We start from the raw sequence: 16006 nt of genomic DNA on the forward strand, positions 1-16006 counted from the left end.
GAGAGAAACTGCTGTACTTACAGGAGGGAACAGACACTGGAGGGGAGCAGCAGCTGACCGTAAGCGGAGCGGGAGTCTCAGGCTCCAGTTGGTGCTGCCTGTAGACTGTGCAGACGTTCCGTCTAATAACGACATGGGGGGTCTATTCACTTCTCAGTTGTCTGCCAGATCAGATCGTTTTTCCAGCATTCTCGAGCCTGGCGCCCCCATGTCCTCCTTTCTTATCTCAGTGTGTTTTCCTCTGGGCGCATCACTTAACTGAGTTCCACTAATTTGTGTGCTACTCAGAAGCATTTTTAAAAATCTGTGAACAGTCCGTTTTGACTGATATTGTCACTCAGTCCTCAGATTTCAGAATACCATGAGAAGGGCTTTGGAGTCAGGCCTGCCTTCAAGCTGGCTGACTTTGAACAAGTTACTTCATCTTTGGGCTTCAGTTTTTTCGTATATAGAATAAGAATGCCTGTTTTGTAGGGTTGTAAGGATTATTTTAAAACAAATATTTGGAGCACTGATTTGCCCCAAAAACTTATTTGACAAACTGGCAAACTTGTCAAAAGGCTTTATGTTGGAAATTAAGTGCTAGGGAGCAACGTGTACTCTAAACTCAAAAATAGCTTACAAAATGTCAGAAACGACGTGGATAATTCTGTGTTCAAAGACTCTTAAAAGGAAAACAAGAAGAAGTTGGGAAATCTTAAAAATAAGCCTTGGATTAGAAGAAAAATAAACCCAGTAATTCACCAATAAGACATGGCTTCAGATATAGATACCAGGTCATAGAGCTCCGACAGTAAACAACTGGACATACGAACACAAGGACGTAACGCTGACTGTCAAAATTTGAGCTGGGATTTGTTAACGAAGATAGGAAATACACGTGCATATTGTTCAAAAGAGACAGATCTGATAAGGGTGGAAACAGCACTATGTCAAGAAGACACACATACGTGGAACTGGACAGACCTGAGAGGTGAAGTGGGTGAGGAGTATCTGAATAATGTGGGAAAAAGAGACAAACATATGGGATAATACTGTTTGTTTCTTCAGATTTGGGCTGTTGATTTCTGAATCTACATCAGGAAGACACTGAGGCAAGATATTAGAGTGATAAAATGACCTTGCTGGGTGTCATTTGCTGAAAGGATCTATGACTTGCTAGTAATGCCATAGGTGAACAAGAAGTAACAAAAGAAAACTGTCTTCTTGGATTAATTTTAACCCAGAGAGAATGATCCTAGTGGAAATGTTGGGAACCTGCAGAGAAAATACTGTGTCCTCTTAGTTTCTGTGGTGATAAAACGAAGGCAGACACTGGTGATTTCTTCTCCAGTGTGCTCCCGGCTTCCTTGCTGGCTGAGGGGAGGGGACTGTTCACCCTTCCCCCGTGCAGCTCAGGGAAGTGTGGCCTATCCCGCTCCAGGGGGAAGCCCATTCCCCTTGGTGTGGTTGTTTGGCATTGGGCATGGGACCATCCCGGCAAATGAGACTTGCGGGGACCCTGCTGACGGTGAAAGGTGGACTTTCTGGGGAAAGTTCTCACTCCCAAGGAAACCTCAGAAGAGACTTTCTTTTTGCCTCTGCACATTGTTTTGTCTGGATGTGTTGAGTGAACCTGCTAGAGCCACCTTGTGACCCTGAGGGGAGCTAGCCTGAGGGCAACGCCAGCACCTTGAAGTTGAAGAGTAGAAAGAGAAAAACCTGGCTCCTGAGGACTTCACAGAGCTGGGGACTTTGCCCAACGTGAATCCCCGATGCTCTAGACTTCTTGATAGGCAAACTAATACACTTATTGGAGATTTTTTCCTACTTCCACTAAAAAGCATCCCTAATGACACATAGAAGGGAGTGCTAGATGTCAACATATACTCCAAACTATGAAATTAGCTTATAAAAAGATGAGAAAAAAATATGAAGATTCTGTGTTCACATCTGTCAAAAATAAATCTCTGGTCACAAATTATCTGGATGAAGAAGGAAATGACATCTAAAGAGACCATTGTGGCTACAAGTCAGCTCTCCCATTTGAGAATTTCAAAAGGCATGAGCAGTAGATGAAAGTTTGGATATATAAATCAAAGATGAATGCAGGAAGTGTCAAACACTTCTGAGAATAATGTTGCAAAGGCCTGGAATGAGCTGGAGTTGACAGAAAATAATGAGCATGTTTGCTGTATTCAAAGCAAAAAGAACAAAGCAGGGGCACACACTGGTTGTCAACCCTGGCTGTGTGTTAGAATCACCTAGGGAGCTTTAATTGTGTAATTTTTTACTTTTTAATATTGATGGCTGGGCCTCTCACATTGGCCGAATTAAATCTGAACACTTGTGGCTTAGAGCAGTTGCCTTAATTTTTGCAGATGACCGAAAACAGAGCACTTAAGTACAAAGAATACAGGGGAAAACAGTGGAAAGATGGAAATAAGTATAGTTCAAATGGAATTGGAAACCAAGCGAGATGATGGAGACAGGAATAAGGTGCCCAGCTACTTTGGGTTCAAGTTGCCAGACCCAGATAACTTATATTTCAGGATTCTAAAAGAACTGTGCACTGAGTGCAGTGGTCGCCCCTTATCCAAAAGGGACATGTTCCAGGACCCCAGTGAACGCCTGAAAGTGCAGATAATACCAAACCCTATGTATACTGTGTTTTTTCCTGTACGTACATACCTATGATAAAGTTTATAAATTAGGCACAGTACGAGATTAACAGCAATAACTAATAATAAAATAGAACAATTATAACAATACACTGTGATAAAAGTTGCCATAGATCTTAGCAACCTTAGCTTACAATTTTTTTTTCTTACAAGGTGAGAACTTCCAGTTTTTCGCTTAAGGGGAGCATTTTACTGCTGCTCTTTGGTATATCCGAATTGTCAGCATCAGTACTCTTGTGTTCTGGGGCCATTATTAAGTAAAATAAGGGTGACTTGAACATAAGCACTGTGATACCGTGACAGTCGATCTGATAACGGAGCAGGCTACTAAGTGACTAAGGGGCAGGTACCGTATGCATCGTGGACATGCCAGACAAAGGGATGAGTCACATCCCGACGGGACAGAGCGGGAGGGCGTGAGATTTCATTACACTACTCAGAACGCGTGCAATTTAAAACTTAGGAATTGTTTCTTTCTGGAATTTTCCATTTAATATTTGTTGGACCATGGTTTACAGTGGGTAAAACCTATGCGAAGCAAAACCAAGGATAAGGGGAGACTACTGTAATATTGTCCCTCTGCTCACCTCCATTGTCCCAGACCCCTCTCCTGCCTACAGGCCCTGGCACTTGTTCACCACCACCATCAGCCGTGAGACCACAAGAAGGCCCAGACAAGCATGTCCCCTCTCAGTATGCTCACCGTCATCCCCATGTGGCCCTAGGACATCCACCTTTTGTTCCTGTTTCCTACCACACACTCTCCCCCTATTCCCAAAACCCTTTCCCTCTGCCTTCTGGGACTCAAGATCCAGCAGAAAACTGCCATACGGCCCCAACCTCTTCCCTGACAGCTGCTTTCATTTTCCTGCTCTGATCCCTAGCTCTCCCCTGAGGGTACCACCTCCCCCGAAGTCCTGGGAGTGTTATGTTTTCAAAAGCTATCCTTTATTGAGTACTTACTTGGTGACAAGCACTCTTCTGTGGTCATGACAGGCCTGTTTTACAGGGGACAACACAGGCCCAGAGAAGTGCAGTTTATTTTTTGGACATGGGAAGTTTCATTTCCCCAGGCGGAGACTATCCTTGAAATTATTCTTTGTTTTTTTTTTTCTGCTTTTAAAATTGATATTTGCTCATTGAAGAACATCTCATGATTACTGATAAATGTGAAAAACTAATCTCATCACCTAGAATCAATTATTAGTATCTTGCTGAGTTTCTTCTAGTCCTCTTTATTAATCTGTACAGACTAAAATAAAGACAAAAGTGTACTATATACAGAGTTTATGTATTTTTTTTATCTTTAACGTATCATAAGCACATCCCGCAGAACATTAAATCTTCTTTGAAAACACACTTGTTTATAGCTAATACTCCATTCTATAGCCTATCATTTTCATTTATGCGTTTAATAAATGTTTCATGTTGAAACTACAATGGAATAGCACTACACCCTCACCAGAATGGCTAAAATGGAAAGGATTGATAATATCGTGTTAACAAGGATATGAACCAACGAAAACACATATATTCCTAATGAGAATGTAATTTAGAACAATTGTGTTACAAACTATTTTGTAGTATCTACCGATGCTAAAAATATGTATGTCCTGTGACCCAGAAATTCTACTCTGGGTGAATATCCAGTAGAAAAGAATGCATTTGTCCACAAAAGACATGCATATGTATGTCCTGTGACCCAGAAATTCTACTCTGGGTGAATATCCAGTAGAAAAGAATGCATTTGTCCACAAAAGACATGCACAGGAATCTTCACAGCCACTTTGTTCACGAACAGGAAGCAACCCGAATGTCCACCAACAGTTGAATGGATTTTTAAATTGTGGTATAGTGAAATATTCATATAATGAAATATTACAAAGCCACTTAAAAACAACAAACTATTGCTACATGCAACAACAATATTAAGGGGAAAAGCCTGACATAAAAGAATACACACTGTATGAGTTCATTTAAATAAAGTTCACAAAGAGGCAAAACTAGTGTATTGTGATAGAGTCAGAATAATGGTCACCCTTTGGTGGGGAGGAGTGCTATTAACTAGGAGAGAGAAAGGGGCCCCTTCTGGGGTGCGGAAATGTTCTTCTATATCTTGAAATGGGTGCTGGTACCATGGGAGTATACACACACACGTAAAAATTAATCAAGCTGTGCACTTAAGATGTGTATACTTTATTGTATGAAATTTCTGGATATAAGTTAGATCTCAATAAAAACCAAGGAAAAAGAAAGAAATATTTAATGAGCATCTACCACATGTCAGGAAATACACAAGTCACTGGGGATGTGTGGGCACTAGTCCAGGCCGTCTCTGAACTTACTATATTTCACCAGTCTGCCTAATTTTGGACATTTAGGCTATTTCAAATATTTCTATACATAAATCAATAGAAGAAATCATTATGAAGGTGTCAAATGCTTGACTATATGAAGAATGTAAATTTAAAACATTTCCTCAACTTTGTATTTGAAAAATTCCAAACATACAGTAGAGTTGCAAAAATAATCTAATGGAAACTCATATACCCTTCACCTATGTATTTGTCGTGTGTTAACATTTTGCCACATTTGTTCTCTTTATATATATGTAGGGAGAAATACACATATGTACTATGAAGAGAGAGAGACTGACCGGGTGAGAGCTGAATCCTTTAAAAGTGCGGACCCCGTGTCACTTTCCCGCTAAATCCTGTAGCATATATTTCCTAAGAAATATTCAGGAAATTCATATTCAGGAAATTCACTTTATATTCAGGAAATTTAACATTGATTCAAAGTATATTATCTGAAATACAGCCAATATTGAAAATTCCTCAATTGTCCCAACAATGTCTTTAAGCTGTTCGGGGCTTTTTTCTCCAGTCTGGGATCCAGTCACGTATCACGCATTTCCTTGATTGTCACTTTAGTCTGCTTTCACACAGGGGAATCTCCCATGGTTTTTGTCTTTTGTGACACTGATATTTTTGAGGGGTCCAGGCTAGTTGTTGTGCAGCCCCTTGAGAGGCTTCGAGCCTTTTCATTTGTAATTCCCTGTCCTGAGGGCCCCTTCTCCACCCCTAGCTCTGAATCTCATGTCATCCGACAAGAGCATCCATTAGCCTTTTTTCTTGTAGTCACTGCCTGACCCCACACTACTCCTCATTCTTTCCGTTTTAGCTCTTAGTTCTCTGTCACTCACTCTCTTCATCCCTCCTGTTTTAATTCTTGGTGATTTCAAACTCCATGCAGAAGATCCTCCCATTGCCTTGTCCTGTCTTCCCTGCTGCCTCAACCACTCACTCCATTCCCACACTCTGCATCTTTTCACGACCAGTAAGGGCAACACCCGGTAATCTCAGTGTGAAGCCTCCTACTCTCCAGCTCACTCCATCCCCACCCAACACCGACAGTCTCCACCCTCGCCTCGGTCTACAGTCCGTTGATCCTACTGCATTTTAGCTGTGCTTGACGCCTCATGCGTTCACTCCCTGCCTACACAGTGAAATCCAATGGGCCCTCCTTCAAATCCTTTTGCATACCCTCTCAACTCCCTGTCCCTCTCCTGATTTGCTTGGCCCTGAGCCTGACAACTCTTCACCTGCTCTATACTTGCAAGTACAAGACTAGAGGAAAACACAAAGTGTGCTGACTGGTTGTCTTAGCCGTTTCAGCCTACCATAACCGAATACCATAGACTGGGTGGCTTATCAACAATGGGAATTTCTCACAGTTCTGGAGGCTGGAAGTCTGAGATCAGGGTGTCAGTCCAGTCAGATTCTAGTGAGGACCTGCTTCTTGGTTCATAGACGACCATCTTCCAGCTGCATCCTCATGGCAGAAGGGGCGAGGGAGCTCTTGGGGTCTCTTTCTATAAAAGCACTAATCCCATTCATGAGCACAGAACCTTCATGACCCAATCATGTCCCCAAGTCCCCACCTCCAAACACCCTCACACCGGGGATTAGGTTTTAACACATGAATTTTCGGGGACACAAACGTTCAGTCCAAGCACTGGTCTAATTTTATATGCATGGCTACCAATCCTGGGAGAGTTCTCAGGGCGGCCCAGCAATTATACTACCTCCTTCTAGTCCCTTTACTCTCAAGCTCACGTGATGCCGGTTGTACCACTTCTTCCAAACTTCCAACACCTCTTCCCCCATCCTTGCTTTCTATTTCGCTGAGTAAACAGAAACAAACAAAAGAGAAACTCCACTAGTCTGCCCTTCCCTGCGGTGTGTACAACCTACCAGAGTCTGTAAACATGTGCTGTGCCCCCTCTCTCCTCTCTTGAGAGATGCTCCTATCAGAGGCCAACCCTTCGCACTGTACGTTACAGCCCTTCCTCCTGCCAGCTCAAAGACATCATCCATCCTCCATCTCATATGCATCATCAACCTTTTCCTCTCTGTTGGATCATTCCCGTTAGCACACAAATATGTCATTCCTCTCATTAAAAAATACGTTAAATTAAAACTCTCCACTACTATTTCTAGTTGCCACATACTTCTTCTTTTAAATCAGTTTTGTCGAGGTGAAAATACGTACAGTAAAATGCACCTATTTTAAGGGTATAATTCAATGTGTTTTAACAAATGTTTACATTCTTGCAACCATTACGACAAATTGCCATTCATATTTTCTGTTTCATCATGTGTCAATTTCGGTTAGTAGTGTCTTTCAAGAAATTTGTCATTACTTTCAAGTTATCAAATTTATTGACATAAAGTTGTTAATAGTATTTACTCGTTATCTTTTTAATGTTGGTAGGATCTGTAGCAATACCACCTTTTTCATTCCTGGTGTGGCTAATTTATGTCTTCTCTATGCTTTCACTGTATCTACAGGTTTATTGATTTTATTGCTCTCAAAGAAGCAGCATTTTGTTTCATTGTTCTTTTTGTTTTCTGCTGTCTATCTATTTTCTATTTCATTGATCTCCACTCTTATTTTTATTTTCTCTTTCCTTCTACTTATTATGGCTTTAATGTACTCTTCTTTTTTTTAACTTCTTAAGGAGGAAGCTTAGGTTGATTTTTTTCCTTCTAATTTAAGCATTTGAGCATAAATTTTTCTAAATACTGCTTAAGCTAAATTCCCCAAACTCTGGTATGTTGTGTTTTCATTATCATTCAGTTAAAAAAAATTAATTTTCCTTGTGATTTCTATCCATGGTTTGTTTAGTAATATGTGGTTTCTTTTCAAGTAGGAATTTTTCAGGTATCATTTAGCTATTGATTTCCAATTTAATTCCATTGGGGACTGAAAACATTCTCTGTGTGATTTCAGTTCTTTTAAATGTGTTGAAACTTGCCTCATGGCTCTGCACACGGTCTCTGCTGCTGAAAATTCCTTGTGCTCTCAACTAGAATGTGTAGTCTTCTATTGTTGGGGAAATGTTCTATAAATATCAGTTAGGTCCAACTTGTTGGTAGCGTTTTCAGGTCTTACTGATTTTCTGTCTGCGTGTTCTATCAATTACAGAGGGAGGTGTTGAAATCTCCAACTATAAATCTGGATTTGTCCAATTCTCCTTGTTGTTCTGTCAGTTTTCTTCCTCCATTTGAAGCTGTATAATTAGGTGCATACACACTGAGGATTGCTAAATCCTTTTGATCCTTGTAGCATTATAAAAGGTCTCTCTTCATTTCTGGTATACTTGTCCTAAATTCTGCTTTTTTCTGATACTAATATCAGCACTCCAGCTCTGCTTTAATTAGAGTTTGCGTAGCGTATCCTTTTCCGCCTTTTCATTTTTAACCTATTTGTGTTGTTAAAGTGTGTTTCTTATAAATTCCATATAGTAGGTTCTTGCTTAATCTACTCTGACGATCTCTGCCTTTTCATTGGAGCGCTTATACTATTTATATTTAAGGACATAACCGATTCAAGTCTTGGCATTGTTTTCGGTTTATCTCGTCTGTTCCTTGTTCCTTTTTTTTCTTCTTTTCCTTTTCTTTTTTTGGATTATTTTTGAATTTTATCTACACAATTGGCTTAATAGCTATACCTTTTCCTTTCTTTCAGTGGCTATTGCAGTGTTTAAAATGTGCATCTTTGAGTACCACAGTCTACCTACAAATAACATTATGCCACTTCGCATATAATTTAAGAACCTGAAAACAGATCACTTCCTTTTCCTCATTTCTGTCTCTTGTTCTATTGTGCCATACATTCTACTTTTATATGTTATAAATCCAAAAATATATTATTATAATTATTGTTTTAGATGGGTAATTATCCTTTAAATAAGTTTAAAAATGGGGGCCGTGGCTGAGTGGTTAAGTTCATGCACCCGGCTTCAGCAGCCCAGGGTTTCGCTGGTTTGGATCCTGGGCGTGGACAGGGCACTGCTCATCAGGCCATGCTGAGGTGGCATCCCACATGCCACAACTAGAAGGACCCACAACTAAAAATACCCAACTATGTACTGGGGGGGCTTTGGGGAGAAAAAGGAAAAATAAAATATTTTTTAAAAAAAAAGAAATTTAAAAATGACTTTTGAAACTCCATTTATATTTACCCACATATTTACCAGTTCTAAAATTCTACATTACTTTGTGTAGGTACATCTTTCCATCTGGTATCATTGTCCTCGAGTCCTTTGTCTCTTTAAGATATCCTTCCTTGGGACAATAAAGAAAAGTTGGTTGGGGCTGGCCCTGTGGCCAGGTGATTAAGGCTGCATGCTCCACTTCAGCCACTGAAGGTTTCGCTGGTTTGGATCCTGGGCGTAGACCTAAGCACCACTCATCAAGCCACGCTGAGGCAGTGTCCCACACAGCAGAACTAGAAGGACCTACAACTAGAATATACAACTATGTACTAGGGGCCTCTGGGGAGAAGAAAGGGAAAAAAAAAAAAGGAAGATTGGCAACAGATGCTAGCTCACGGCCAATCTTAAAAAAAAAAAAAGACAGGGGCTGACCCCGTGGTCGAGTGGTTAAGTTCGCGCGCTCCGCTGCAGGCGGCCCAGTGTTTCGTTGGTTCGAATCCTGGGCGCGGACATGGCACTGCTCATCAAACCACGCTGAGGCAGCGTCCCACATACCACAACTAGAAGGACCCACAACGAAGAATATACAACTATGTACCGGAGGGGCTTTGGGGAGAAAAAGGAAAAAATAAAATCTTTAAAAAAAAAAAAAAAAGACAAATTGGTAATGTCATGTTAGCGTCAGTATTTTTCAGTCATGAAATGAAATCCAAATAATCAGAGAGTCACTGGAATATACGATCCGACCAGAGGAGAGAGTTGGGTGTTAAAACTGATTTTAGACTCAGTATGGCCCAATATTGTTGAATGGCTGCCAAAAACAAGTTCCATCTCAGACTTCATTAACAGAAGAATAAAGCTCAGAATATGGACAATAATATTGTGCTCCAGTTTCATCAGACCACGTGGAATGTTGCGTTCAGTTCTGGAGTCCCCATTTCAAGGTTCATTAAGGCACTTGAGTGTGTTCAAAGATGAACAACCAGGATAATGAAGGATCTAGAGATGATGTCATGGATAAAACATGAGTGAGACGTTAAACCCCCAAAGAAAAAGAAGAAACTGCCAACTATCTCGGAGGCCTGTTAGGTAGAAAAGACATTATGTCTACTATGAGTTGCTACAGTGGTCAGAACAGAACTAATGGATAGAATTTGCAAGTATATAGATTTTGATTCAGTTTGGCTCAGGACTGTGCAAAAATGGAAGGAGCTATTTTTGAGTAGTGAGTTTCCCATTACAGGAAGTGTTCAAATGGAGGCTGTCTGAAAGCACAAATGCCCTGCCTTGTAGGGAGGTTGTGGAGGAGAGCCATGCCTTGGGTGTAAGGATGAATTAGCTAACTTCTAAGCGCCCTCCTAAATCTGACTCTATCCCTCCTAAATTTCTGTGTTCCTTTCTGCCCTTCTTCCCCGTGTAGCCTCATTTTCCTGCCTACATGTACCACTATTTCACTTTTAGGCAGCCCACCCCACCATCTTCCCTCTCATAAGTCCTTCTTACCACTGCAGGATGATCTTGGGACATTTACTCGATTACAAAGACTTCTTTACATCCTCAATTTCTCCAAAAAATCACCTCCATGTTTTAGCTGACACATGACCATCCTTTAATATGTTTTTCTGAGCCCACTTTCCCCAAGAGGATAGAGGCTGAGGCAAAGTTTATGTGCCAAAGCTACGCCGGTTGTCTCAATCCCAGGGGCATAGGAATGAGAAGAAAGAGGAAATTAAGTGGCAAAAGAGGGACAGGCATTTCATTACCAAATTGGCCACAGCTTCAGGACAAAACACAGCTACCCTCAACTCTCCCCGTCTGCCTGCCCCACTAATCTTCACCATTTCCCATACAGCTGGACCTTTGGCCACTGCATGTCCCCATGCATTCGGGAACTTCTTCCTGGATGCCCTTCTGCCCTTCTCCCCACCCCCACTTGTCTCATTCTTTATCTAACAAGCAGTTGGCACATCGATGATATCAACACAATCCCATATTTTGGGGTCTATTATTATTTGGGTCACTTACAAGCTGTGTAATTTTGAGCAACTCCTTTAACCTCTGTTCCTCAATTCCTTTATCTGGTCAAAAGAAAGAGAATGCCAATTCCACTTCTTTTTTAAGAATGTCTTAGGGACAAGTGAGAATCTACATGTGAAAATGCCTTATATTTATATTTTATATATATATAATGACTTTAAATTATCTGAAAGGACAAGACAGTAATGGCTTGCCCTGGCAAAGACAGCATGCAATCTGAGGTTCTACGGACCTGGATGAGTTCCTACGGCCGTTGTGACAAATTACCGCCAATCTGGCAGCTTAAAACGATGCAACTTCGTGATCTCCCAGGTCTTCAGGTCAGAACTCTGAGTCGGGTCCCACTGGACCAACACCTGGGTGTTGGGAAGCCTGCATTCCTTCCTGGAGGTTCTGAGGGCGAATCTGCTTCCTGCCTTCCCACCTTCTCGAGGCTGCCTGCCCTCTTTAGCTCGTGGCACCTTCCTCCATCTTCAAAACAGCAGTGGCCGGTGGAGTCCCTCCCACATCGCTTCACACTGACCGACTCTTCTCTTCCAATTTTAAAGACCCGTGTGATTACACTGAGCCCTCCCAGGTAATATGAGATGCTCTCCCTAGTGTAAGGTCAGCTAATTAGCAATCTTAGCTCCCTCTGCAACCTGCATTTCTCTTTGCCACGTAATGGAACACACGCACAGTTCCAGGGGTTAGGATGTGGGCATCTCCAGGGGGCTGTTATTCTGCTACCACAGGATCCAACCATTCCTGGCATTGATGAAAATAAAGAGATGCGAAACCTTCTTGTTGCTTCTCAGAAGATGGCAGAGTGAAAAAAAGAATTTGAATTAGGTGCACACCTACTTTGAATCCTCGCTCCACAGCCAACCAGCCAGGTAAACCGAGGTGAGTTACAGACACTCCTCTCACCTGTAAAACGAGGATGGGGATGTCTGTCTTCCCGAGTTGCTGGAGATGAAATGGTACAACGCACCGAGAATGCTCAGCACTTCCTGTGTACTCAGTGAACGTGAGGCCCCGGTGGCAGCCCCCTGAGGTCCAGAGATCTTTGCACAAAGAGCTGCCTCCTGGGAGAGCAGGATTTTTCTCAGTTGATCATCCGCACATTCTTCACACTCCATTTGATCCACATACCTCTCCCCTAGTACAGCCCACAAATATTCCTTATGCTTCATGGGCAACTCCCTCTGTTTATCACCCCACTGATTTGTTTATTTGAATCATAGTTTACCTCATTCTCTGCCAGGTTTTTATCTTCCGCCCTTTTCAAAGAAAACGTTAATGACCCTTCAAACTCCTAGAAGAAAAGATGAAACTTTAGACTCCTCCTGTCCACTCTGCCTCGTTTGGTTTTTTGTGGTTTTTTTTTTTCTTTTTTTTTGAGGAAGATTAGCCCTGAGCTAACTGCCGCCAATCCTCCTCTTTTTGCTGAGGAAGACTGGCCCTGAGCTAACATCCACGCCCATCTTCCTCTACTTTAATGTGGGCCACCTACCACAGCATGGCTTGCCAAGTGGTGCCATGTCTGCACCCAGGATCCAGACCGGTGAACCCCGGGCCGCCAAAGCAGAACGTGCGAACTTAACCGCTGTGCCACCGGGCCGGCCCCTGCCTCATTTTTTAAATTATAAAGCAGAAATATAAACTCTTCTCTCCAGGGGAAAGTGCTGGTTTTGTCTTTTCCAGTCCTCTTTCTCAAGAAGACAAGCAACGAATGGCTCTGCTCAACACTAATGCTCTGCATCCTGTTGCCAGGAGCCAGCCAAAGAGAAGATTTGCTGGAAAGAAACTGTATGAACCAGGCTCCATACAGAAGCCTGGGCTCCTTATAGTCCCTGGCTTTACTTTATTCTCACTTTTCTCCAGTTTTGCTTAATTCAAGTCTAGAATATAGTTTTTGCAAAATAAGATCTCAAGGCAATAATAGTGTTGGGAGCTCTTTGTCTCCTGTTTTAGATGTGCTTTCCTGGTCAGCTGTGTTCCTTGGCCCCGGCCCTAAGCCTGACACAGCAATGAGCGCAGACTGAGGATCCGTGTTTCTGAGAGCAGCTCCCTCCACCTCCCAAGGGCGTGGGCTAGTTTCCCTTTAATGTTATTTCCCTGTCTTAGCCTCATGTTGGATCTGAAAACTAGGTAGCTACCTGACTTGGGAAGCTATGTGTGATGGCTAATTTTGTGCATCAACTTGATTGGACCACGAGATGCCCAGATATTCTACCTGTGAGGGAGGTTTGGGATGAGATTAACATTTAAATCAGTAGATTGAGCCAAGCAGATTGCTCTCCCTAATGTGGGTGGGCCTCATTCAATCAGTTGAAGGTCTGGGTAAAACAAAAAGCTGACCCTCCCTGGAGTAAGAGAGAATTCTTCATGTCTGATGGCTTTTGAACTGGAACCTCTGCTTTTTTCCTGCCTTCGGACTATAACTGAAACATCAGCTCGTCCTGGGTCTCAAACCTGCCAGCCTTTGGACTGGAACTACACCGTTGGATCTCCTGGGTCTCCAACTTGCCAACTGCAGATCTTGGGACTTGCAGCGTCCATAATTGCAAGAGTCAATTCCCTAGAATAACTCTCTTTCTTTATGTACACATCCTATTGGTTCTGTTTCTCCAGAGAACCCTAATACACTATGCAACTGACAATTCTCAGGAAATGTTAAAGACTCAGCAAGGTAGGTGTGGGTCTGCTACCATAACAGATCCCAGGGGGGCAACACCTTCAGAGATCTAGCTCAGTATTTCTTGTTTGTTCAGTGTTTTTTTGTTTTTTTTTTTAAAGATTTTCTTTTTTTCCTTTTTCTCCCCAAAGCCCCCCAGTACATAGTTGTATATTCTTCATTGTGGGTCCTTCTAGTTGTGGCATGTGGGACACTGCCTCAGCATGGTTTGATGAGCAGTGCCATGTCCGCGCCCAGGATTCGAACCAACGAAACACTGGGCAGCCTGCAGCGGAGTGCGCGAACTTAACCACTTGGCCACAGGGCCAGCCCCTCAGTTTTTTGTTTTTGTTTTTCCCTTTCCCTACCAGCTTTGAACTCTGATAGGTCTGCATATTAGAACATCTATGGGATTCTTATGTTCTCAGACATCAGTGGTCCGGTTGTGTTACTAGAATAGGCTGCAACTCTGGCCAGTAAATCTCTTTCCAAAATATTACGGAGCGTTGCCTGTGTTCTAAGCATTAGGTGAGCCTCTCGGGATTCTGAGTCAAATGGAATGATTCCTGCTGTCAACAAGCCCATAGTCTACTGGAGGAAGATGATAAGCAGAACTTATAATTCAGCAGTTGCAATATAATGTGACAAATACGGTGTATGCACAAGATATCATGAGAACACAGTGGGCAGATACCCAACCCCAAATAGGGAAATCAGGAATGGCTTTTGGGGGAAAACGATGTTCAAGTGAAATTCATAAAAGTGAGTAGGATTTGTACATCAGTGTTCATAGCAGCATTATTCACAATACCCCAGATATGAAAACTACCCAAATGTCCATCAACAGATGAATGGATAAGCAAAATGTGTTATCTCCATGCAACGGACTATTATTTAGCCTTAAAAAGGAAGGAAATTCTGCAGTATGCTACAATATGGATGAGCCTTGAAGATATGCTACAAATGAAATAAGTAGACAAAAAAGGACAAATACTATATGATTACACTTGTATGAAATACCTTGAATAGGCAAATTCATAGAGACAGAAGGTAGAATAGAGATTACCAGGGGCTGGAGGGAGGGGAAAATGGGGAATTGTTGTATAATAGATCCAGAGTTTCACTTGGGGGTAATGAAAAGTTTTCTGGAGATGGATGGTGGTAATGGTTGCACGACACTGACACGACATTAAGGGTACTTAATGCCCCTCAACTGCACACTTAAAAAGGCTGAAATGGTAAATTTTATGTTATATATATTTTACCACAATAAAAAATAATAAATTTTCTTTTTAAAAATGAGTAGGCATTAGGCGACCGCCTGGTGGCACAGCGGTTATGTGCACACGTTCCGCTTCGGCAGCCTGGGGTTCACCAGTTCGGATCCCGGGTACGGACACGGCACCGCTAAGCAAGCCATGCTGTGGCAGGTGTCCCACATATAAAGCAGAGGAAGATGGGCATGGATGTGAGCTCAGGGCCAGTCTTCCTCAGCAAAAAGAGGAGGATTGGCAGCAGATGTTAGCTCAGGGCTAATCCTCCTCAAAAATAAAAAAAAAAATGAGTAGGCATTTGCCAGGAAAAGGAGCACAGGGGAGGATGTGAGGGAGGGGGCCAAAGGGTGATGCAACAGTGCAAAGAGAATTACAAAGGCCCAGAAACGAGCGTGGGTGAACTGGCCGGGAAGTCATGAGTAGCTCAACGTGGCAAGAGCACGGAATACGTGCTTTATGTCTTAAGAAAGTTGAGGCTGGAGAAGCAAGCAGGGAGCATGACGTGAGGAACCTCGGAAGCCCTGCCAATGACTCTGAGTCTGGACTTTTTCCGAAGACAATTGCGCAACTAAGTATCATCCATGCTCACATCACCCGGAATGAACTCGGGTCATCAGCTGGCATATTTCCCTCCAGCCTCTCTATTGTAATAAATTATAAATCACCTTATTGCTTTTGTAAAAAAAAAAAAAAGACTGCTTATTACAAAGAATTCAAACAGTCGGTGAAGAGATGAAAGGGTTTTATATTACCCCAAGCTCATCACGCATAAATAAGAACATGATCTGAATACCGACTGCTCATGTAGATAGTAGAGACAGTTAATAAACAAAATTGCTTGTATAAACTTGGAATCATATAATAGAAGCTGTTT

The sequence above is a fragment of the Equus quagga genome, chromosome 6 (assembly GCF_021613505.1).
Source record: "Equus quagga isolate Etosha38 chromosome 6, UCLA_HA_Equagga_1.0, whole genome shotgun sequence".
NCBI lineage: Eukaryota > Metazoa > Chordata > Mammalia > Perissodactyla > Equidae > Equus > Equus quagga.